Source organism: Gorilla gorilla, chromosome 8 (genome assembly GCF_029281585.2).
Source record: "Gorilla gorilla gorilla isolate KB3781 chromosome 8, NHGRI_mGorGor1-v2.1_pri, whole genome shotgun sequence".
In the NCBI taxonomy this organism is placed as follows: Eukaryota; Metazoa; Chordata; class Mammalia; order Primates; family Hominidae; genus Gorilla; species Gorilla gorilla.
This window is the reverse complement of record NC_073232.2, coordinates 24,016,440-24,025,159: the sequence shown is the minus strand read 5'-3', so window position 1 is coordinate 24,025,159 and position 8,720 is coordinate 24,016,440. Positions and strand designations below refer to the sequence as shown.

General features: G+C 44.9%; 1 pseudogene; it reads left to right on the top strand.

The window, feature by feature from the left end:
- Positions 1 to 377: 377 nt before the first annotated feature.
- Positions 378 to 7,760, top strand: LOC101130421 (olfactory receptor 7E24-like; annotated as a pseudogene).
- The last annotated feature ends 960 nt before the right edge of the window (positions 7,761 to 8,720 follow it).

Sequence of the window (8,720 nt, the reverse complement as noted above, 5' to 3'; positions counted from 1 at the left end):
GTGGCTCAAGACCTCCAGAAGTTTCCCACCAGAGACCTAGGCTGCGTGTTGCTCTGGTAGGTCGATGAGCTTTGGCTGGGACACCCCACGGCAGTCGGGTGCACCAAGGGAACGGATTGCTCTACGCCCACACCTGGAGGACTGTGGGTATAAGCTGTCCAAGAAAAAAGCTCAGATCTGCTGACAGCAGGTATGTTCCTTGGGATTTACTATCCGACAGGGAGAACGCAGCCTGGTATCAGAAACAAAGCAGGTCATTTGCCATCTCGCAGAGCCTAAGAGCAGAAGGCAGGTGAGAGAATTCTTAGGAGCTGTGGGGTTTTGTAGACTGTGGATCCCAAACTTTGCAGTATTAGCTAAGCCTTTGTTTGAGGTCACAAAGGGGGCGGGGACCGGGAACCTTTTGAATGGGGATCCCAACAACAGCAAGTCTTTCATGAGTTAAAGGAGAAACTTATGTCAGCCCCAGCCCTGGGGCTACCCGATCTGACAAAGCCTTTTACGTCTATGTGTCAGAGAGAGAGAAAAGATGGCAGCCGGACTTTGAACCCAAACTGTGGGGCCCTGGCCGAGGCCAGTGGCCTACATCTCTAAACAGCTAGATGGGGTCTGTAAAGGATGCCCTCCATGTTTGAGGGCCTTGGCAGCAACTGCCCTGCTAGTACAAGAAGCAAATAAGCTGACTCTTGGGTAGAACCTGAACAGAAAAGGCCCCCCATGCTGTGGTGACTTTAATGAATACTATAGGACATGATTGGCTAACGAATGCTAGACTCACCAAGTACCAAAGTTTGCTCTGTGAAAATCCCCATATAACCATTGAAGTTTGTAACATCCTACACCCTGCCACCTTGCTCCCACTATCAGAGAGCCCTGTCAAGCATGATTGTGTAGAAGTGTTGGACTCAGTTGACTCTAGCAGACCTGACCTCCGGGTCCAGCCTTGGGCATCAGTAGACTGGGAACTATAGGTGGACGGGAGCAGCTTCATCATCCCCCAAGGAGAGAGAGGTGCAGGGTATGCAGTGGTAACCCTGGACACTGTTGTTGAAGCCAGATCGATGCCCCAGGCCACTTCACCCAGAAAGCTGAACTCATTTCTTTAATTCGAGCCTTAGAACTCAGTGAGGGTGAGACTGTCAACATTTACACTGATTCTCGGTATGTCTTTTTAACCCTTCAAGTGCATGGAGCATGATAGAAAGAAAAGGGTCTATTGAACTCTGGGGGAAAAGGCGGAAAATATCAACCAGAAATCTTGCATTTATTAGAAGCAGTATGGAAACCCCACAAGGTGGCAGTTATGCATTGCAGAGGACACCAGCGAGCTTCCACCTTGGTGGGCTTGGGGAATTCCCGTGCTGACTCAGAGGCTGCAAAAGCAGCATATGTCCCCTTCCGGGCATCAGTCATAGCCCCTCTGCTCCCTCAAGCACCTGATCTTGGACTTGCTTATTCTAAAGAAGAAAAGGACTTTCTCCAGGTAGAGGGAAGGACGAGTGATGGAGGAAGGATGGAGTCAGTTACCAGATGGGAGAGTAGCTGTGCCACAGCTGCGAGGAGCTGCAGTTGTACTGGCACCCATCTATGTCAGGAGTCACTTGAAAAGTTGTTAGGCTGGTATTTCTACATCTCGCATTTGTCAGCTCTTGCCAAAATGGTGAGGCGGCGGTGTGGCACCTGCCTACAGCCTAATGCGAGGCAAGGTCCAGCCATTCCGCCCAGTTTACAAGCTTATGGAGCAGCCCCCTTTGAAGATCTCCAGGTGGACTTCACAGAGATGCCAAAGTGTGGAGGTAACAAGTATTTACTTGTTCTTGGGCCTACCTACTCTGGGTGGGTGGAGGCTTATCCAACATGAACTGAGAAACCTCATGAAGAAACCCATGTGCTTCTTCGAGATCTGATTCCTAGATTGGGACTGTCCTTCCAGATCGGCTCAGATAACGGGCCTGCATTTGTAGCTGACTTGCTACAGAAGACGGCAAAGGTTTTGGGGATCACACGGAAACTGCGTGCCGCCTCCCGGCCTCAGAGTTCTGGAAAGGTGGAGCGGATGAATCGGACTATCAAAAATAGTACTATTGTCTTCCCCGCTGGATATGTAAAACAACACCACGAGGGGCTTCAAACCACCTGCTAAATTTGAGGGAATGTTATCCTCTTCCCCGCTCCCCCGGCCCCAGATATTAGAGACAATAACACACGGGTAATGTACAACCACTGCTTTATTGGGAGTAATATCATCCCCTCCCTTCTTGGATATTAGGAACAATATCACACTGTGCGTGTACGCCTGTCGCGAAATTCAATGGAATGTCATCCTGCGCCTCCCTGGATATGATGAACAGTAAGTATCACGGGGGATGTACAACTTCTGAGATATTGGGAGTGATCTCATCCTCTCCCCTCTGGAACTTAGGGACAGTATCACAAGGGTAGTGTACACCCTCTGTGACGTTAGGACGAATATCATCCTCCCGCCCCCTGGATATTAAAAACCGTATCACAAGGGGCGTGTACACACACTTCGATATTGGTATGAGTACCATCCTCTCCCTCTTTGGATATTCGGTGCCATATTTCAGGTGGGGAATCCACCACCTGCAATATTGGAAGTCATGTTATTTTCTCCCACCCAGGATATTGGAAAGAATATCACAGGGGGGTGTGAACAACCCCTGCGATATTTGGAGTTATATCATCGTCTCCCCTCAAGAATATTAAGAACAATATCTTAGGGGTGGGGGTTGTACACTCCTTTTCATGTTCGATATCATCCTCTTCCCCCCTGGATATTAGGAACAATATCAGGAAGGGATGCACAGACCCTGTGACCTTTGCTGTCATATAATTGTCTCTCCCCTAGATATTAAGGAAAATGTCACTGGGGATGTGAACACCCCTGTGATATTGGGAGTAGTATCATCCTCTCCCACCTTGCATATTGGGAACAACATCACTGGTGGGGTGTACTGCCTCTGCGATATTGGGAGTAAAATTTTCTTCTCTTCCCCTGGATACTAGGAAGGGTATCAGAGGGGGAGGGTGTACATTCCCTGCGATATTCAATGTCACCTTATCCTCTCCCTCCCAGGGTATTCAGAACAATAGGACAGGAGGGGTGTACACACCCTGCGATATTGCGAGTCATATCATCCTCTTTCACTCTGGATATTAGGAACAATCTCACACGGTTGTGTACGCCCCCTGCGATATTGGGAGTAATATCATCCTCTCTCCCTGTGGATATTAGGAAGAGTATCACAGGGCTGTGTAAACCCCCTGCGGTACTGGGAGTAATATCATCCTCTCTTCCTCTGGATATGAGGAAGATTTTCACAGGGGTGTGTACACCCCCTGCGATATTGGGAGGAACATCATCCTCTCCACCTGGGAAATGAGTAACAAGGACACGACGGGGGGGGGGGTGTACTCCCCCTGCGATATTGGGAGTAATGTCTTCCTCCCAAAACCTGGATGTTAGCAACGAGATCACAGAGGGGGTGTACACACCCTGCGATATTGGAAGTAATATGATCCTCTCCCCAACTGGATATTGGGAAAGATATCACAGCGCGGGTATACATTTCCTACAATGTTGGAAGTAATATCATTCATTTCCTTTCTGGATATTAGGAAGAATATCACAGGGGTGCTGTACAATTATTTCGATATTGGGAGTACTCTCATCCTCTATTTTCCTGGATATTGGGCCCGATAACACAAAAAGGTGTACAACCCCTGCGATATTGGGAGTAATAGCATACTCTCCTTCCCTGGGTGTTAGAAAACAATATCATCAGGGCCGATCACCCCCTGCGATAATGGGAGTCATATTGACTCTTTCACAGGCCATTTAGAACAATATCACAGGGGGTGTTTCCAAACAGGGGTGGTTTACACCCCCTGGGATATTGGGAGTAACATCATTCTCTCCACTACGGATATTAAGAACAATATCCCGGCGGGAGGTGGTACACCCCCAGTGATACTGGGAATAATGTCATCCTCTCCTTCCCTGGATATTCAGAACAATATCACAAGGGGGTGTACACCTTCCATGATATTGGAAGCAATATCATCCTCTCCCTCACTGGATATTAGAAAAAAATATCACTCACGGTGTGCAACCACTGTGATATTAGGAAGAATATTACAGGGTGTACACCCACTCTGACTTTAGGAGAAATAGCTCCCTCAAATGTCACAAATAATACCACAGGGTATACAGTGATCTCTCCCTAGGATATTACAAATACTATCACAGGGTGTACACCCACTGTGATAACAGGAGTAATACGTCTCAAGGATACTACCAAGAATATCACAGGGCTGTACACCCACTATGACATCAGGAGTGATATCTCCCTAGGATATTACGAATACCATCACAGAATGTACACTTATGGTGTGCACCCACGGTGATATTAGGTGTAATATCAACCCAGGACATAACCAATAAGACCACAGGGAGTACATACATGATGTACACCCACGGTGATGTTATGAGAACTATCTCCCTAGAATAATACGAATAACATCACAGAGTGGACACACATGGTATACACCCACTGTGGCACTGGGACTAATAACTTTCTCAGATATTACGAATAGCATCACAGAATAGAAACACATGGTGTACACCCACTGTAACACAAGGTGTAATTTCTCCGCAGGATACTACGAGTAACATCTCAGTGCGTGCACACATGGTGAACACCCACTGTGACATTAAGGGTAATATCCCCCTAGGATATTACCAGTAACATCACAGGGTGTCCACCCATGGTGTACACGCTCTGTGATGTTAGGGATAATATCTCCCTGGGATATGATGAATAATACCACAGGGTGTAGAGAAACTGTGATATTAGAGGTAATATCTCTCTAGGATGTTATGAATAATATCACAGGGTGTACACCCACTGTGATACTGGGAGCAATATCTCTCTAGGATAGTACAAAGAATATCACAGAGTGTACACCCACTGTGATATTGGGAGAAATATCTGTCTGGGATAATATGAATTATATCACAGAGTGTACACACATGGTGTACATCCACTTTGATATTAGGAGTTATATCTTCCTAGGACATTACAAATAACATCACACAGTGTATACCCACTGTAATATTAGGAATCGTATTTCCCTAGGTGATTACAAATAATATCACGGGGTGTACACCCACTGTGATATGAGGAGTAATGTCTTCCTAGGGTATTATGAATAATTTCACAGTCTGTACACACATGGTGTACACTCACTGTGATATTAGGAGTAATTTCTACCTAGTGGATAACAAATAACATTGCAGAGTGTACGCCCAATTTGATATTAGCTGTAATATTTTTCTAAGTTGTTACAAATAAGATCACAGGGTGTACAAACATGGTGTACACTCACTGTGATATCAGGAGTCGTATCTACATAATATATTATGAATAATATCACAGGGTGTACACCCACTGAATTATTAGGAGTAATATCTCTGTAGGATATTACTATTAATATCACAGGGTGTACAGTCACTGTGATATTAGGAGCAATATCTTTCTAGAATATTACAAATAATATCACAGGGTGTACGCCCACTCTGCTGTCAGGAGCAATATCTCCCTAGGATATCGAAAATCCTATCACAGGGTGTCCAATCTCTGCCTTCCAGGTCCTAAGGGATTCTCCTGCTTCAGCCTCCCGAGTAGCTAGGGTTACCCCCCACCACGCCCGGCTAATTTTTTTTTATTTTCACTGGAGACAGGGTTTCACCACGTTGTCCAGGCTGGTCTGGAACTCCTGACCTCAGGTGATCCATCAGCCTCGGCCGCCCAAAGTGCTGGGATTACAGGTGTGAGCCATGGCACTCAGCCAAGAATTATATGTTCAATTCATTTGGAAACACAGCTCCCATATTTCAGTGTGCATGTACTTTTTTGAAGAAATGATGTCAGAAAACCTAAGGATGATAATAAATATGAAAAGTAACTGGCGTGTGAAAAGGTCTTCCGATTAAGAACTCTAAGTTTCGATTTCGTTTTTAGATAATGCGGCCCTAGCTCTTGTATCGCCCTTTTACATATTCTACATCAAAGGAATTTGTAGCACGGTGTCAGAATAAAACGAGTGTATTTCACAGCTTCTTAATTTCTTTCAATTAGACTGAGATCTTTTTCTTCAAGAGAGAAGGATATTTTCATTGCATTGTATTTTTTCTGAAAAGAGTAGGCCGTATTTTACTGAGATCACGGATTTGTTATATATGACGTTTTGGTCTCCTAACATTCTCCAGTGGATTTTCTCTAAAGTAGTATGTACAGAAAGAGTTGAATAGCAAAAAAGTAAATCATGTAATAATTCTGAGATTTTTGGATTTGTCACAGCTGAGAAACATCGCTGGCGTTGTACGGTCTGCAAGCCGTACAACAAAAGAAAATGTTCCCTTTCAATTGCTTGCATCCAAAATATACACACAGCATTAAGGGCTGGTTTTTATCTTTTCTTTTTCCAATCCTCTTTTCTTCCCAAGGTGTCCAAGTCACACAGAGCCACAGAATCTCACAGGTGTCTGAGAATTCCTCCTCCTGGGACTCTCAGAGGATCCAGAACTGAAGCCGGTCCTCACTGGGCTGTCCCTGTCCATCTGTCTGGTCACGGTGCTGAGGAACCTGCTCAGCATCCTGGCTGTCAGCTCTGACTCCCCGCTCCACACCCCCATGTAATTCTTCCTCTCCAACCTGTGCTGGGCTGACATCGGTTTCACCTCGGCCACAGTTCCCAAGATGATTGTGGACATGCAGTCGCATAGCAGAGTCATCTCTCATGCGGGCTGCCTGACACGGATGTCTTTCTTGGTCCTTTTTGCATGTATAGAAGACATGTTCCTGACTGTGATGGCCTATGACAGATTTGTAGCCATCTGTCGCCCTCTGCACTACCCAGTCATCATAAATCCTCACCTCTGTGTCTTCTTCGTTTTGGTGTCCTTTTTCCTTAGCCTGTTGGATTCACAGCTGCACAGTTGGATTGTGTGACAATTCACCTTCTCCAAGAATGTGGAAATCTCTAATTTTGTCTGTGAGCCATCTCAACTTCTCAACCTTGCCTGTTCTGACAGCGTCATCAATAGCATATTCATATATTTCGATAGTAGTATGTTTGGTTTTCTTCCCATTTCAAGGATCCTTTTGTCTTACTATAAAATTGTCCCCTCCATTCTAAGGATTTCATCGTCAGATGGGAAGTATAAAGCCTTCACCACCTGTGGCTCTCACCTGGCAGTTGTTTGCTTATTTGATGGAACAGGCATTGGCATGTACCTGACTTCAGCTGTGGCACCACCCCCCAGGAATGGTGTGGTGGCATCAGTGATGTACGCTGTGGTCACCCCCATGCTGAACCCTTTCATCTACAGCCTGAGAAACAGGGACATTCAAAGCACCCTGTGGAGGCTGCGCAGCAGAACAGTGGAATCTCATGATCTGTTCCATCCTTTTTTGTGTGTGGGTGAGAAAGGGCAACCACATTAAATCCCTACATCTGCAAATGCTGCCCCTTAGTCACATTATTTTTATGGCTTGATGGCTTTTATTCCTTTCCGCATTTCCTTTGTGAATATTGTTTTCTTCGTTATGCCTTTAACTGGAATGCGTGAGTATTCTGGGATCCTTTGTTTAGCAGAAACCTCATGACAGAATCCTCTATACCTAGGCAGCCTCCTTTAGTTTCTGAGCAATAACCCTGTCATCCAGGTGGAATCACAACCATCTTTTGATATACACGAAGTCCTCACTTCATTTTGGAATTCCCTGAAAATTGACTTGATGGAAACAATGTACAGCAGGTCCTCCAACACAATTGGTGCGTTCAAAGTTGTGTAGTTATAATGTTGGTGAGGAATAAGTGGTTTCACTATACCTAATTTTGCTTAAAGGTGAAGTTTCCAAGAGACTTTCAAAGATGTTAAGTGAGGACATACTGTACATCAAATTCATATCCTCTTCCAGAGGTCATGTGGAATTTCTTTATAAACTGCTTCTAGAGAATCTATTTAGGCAGGTTATGTGTAGAGATCCATGTGGCCGTTCCTCAATCTTGGCTTTGAGTCAAATCACCTGGGGAGCTTACAAATGATGAGGCCTGGTTCTCAATACCTGAGATTCTGATTTCCCTGCACCTGTGTGAGTATGTGAATTTTTTTTTTTTTTTAAACACCAGAGGTGGTTCCAATGACGAAGTTTTTAGAGGCATCAAGCTCCAATGAGTAAGAACAGAAGTTAATTGTAATATGATTTCTTCAAATATTATCTTCAAATGCATTGTCCATCAACACCATACAAATGTTTATTATGCTGTTGTTTCTTACCATTTAGCATTTTCTATTTTTTTCTTTTTCTTTTTTTCTTTTTGAGGCAGAGTTTCATTCTTATTGCCCAGGCTGGAGTGCAATGGCACGATCTTAGCTCACTGCAACCTCTGCCTCCCCTATTCAAGCGATTCTCCTGTCTCAGCCTTGCAAGTAGCTGGGATTACAGGCATGCACAACCATGCCTGGCTAATTTTTTTTTTTTTTTTTTTTTTTTTTGGTATTTTTAGTACAGACAGTGTTTCTCCATATTGGTCAGGCTGGTCTTGAACTCCCGACCTCAGGTGATCTGCCCGCTTCCGCCTCCCAATGTTCTGGGATTACAGGCATGAGCGACAGCACCCAGCCACCACTT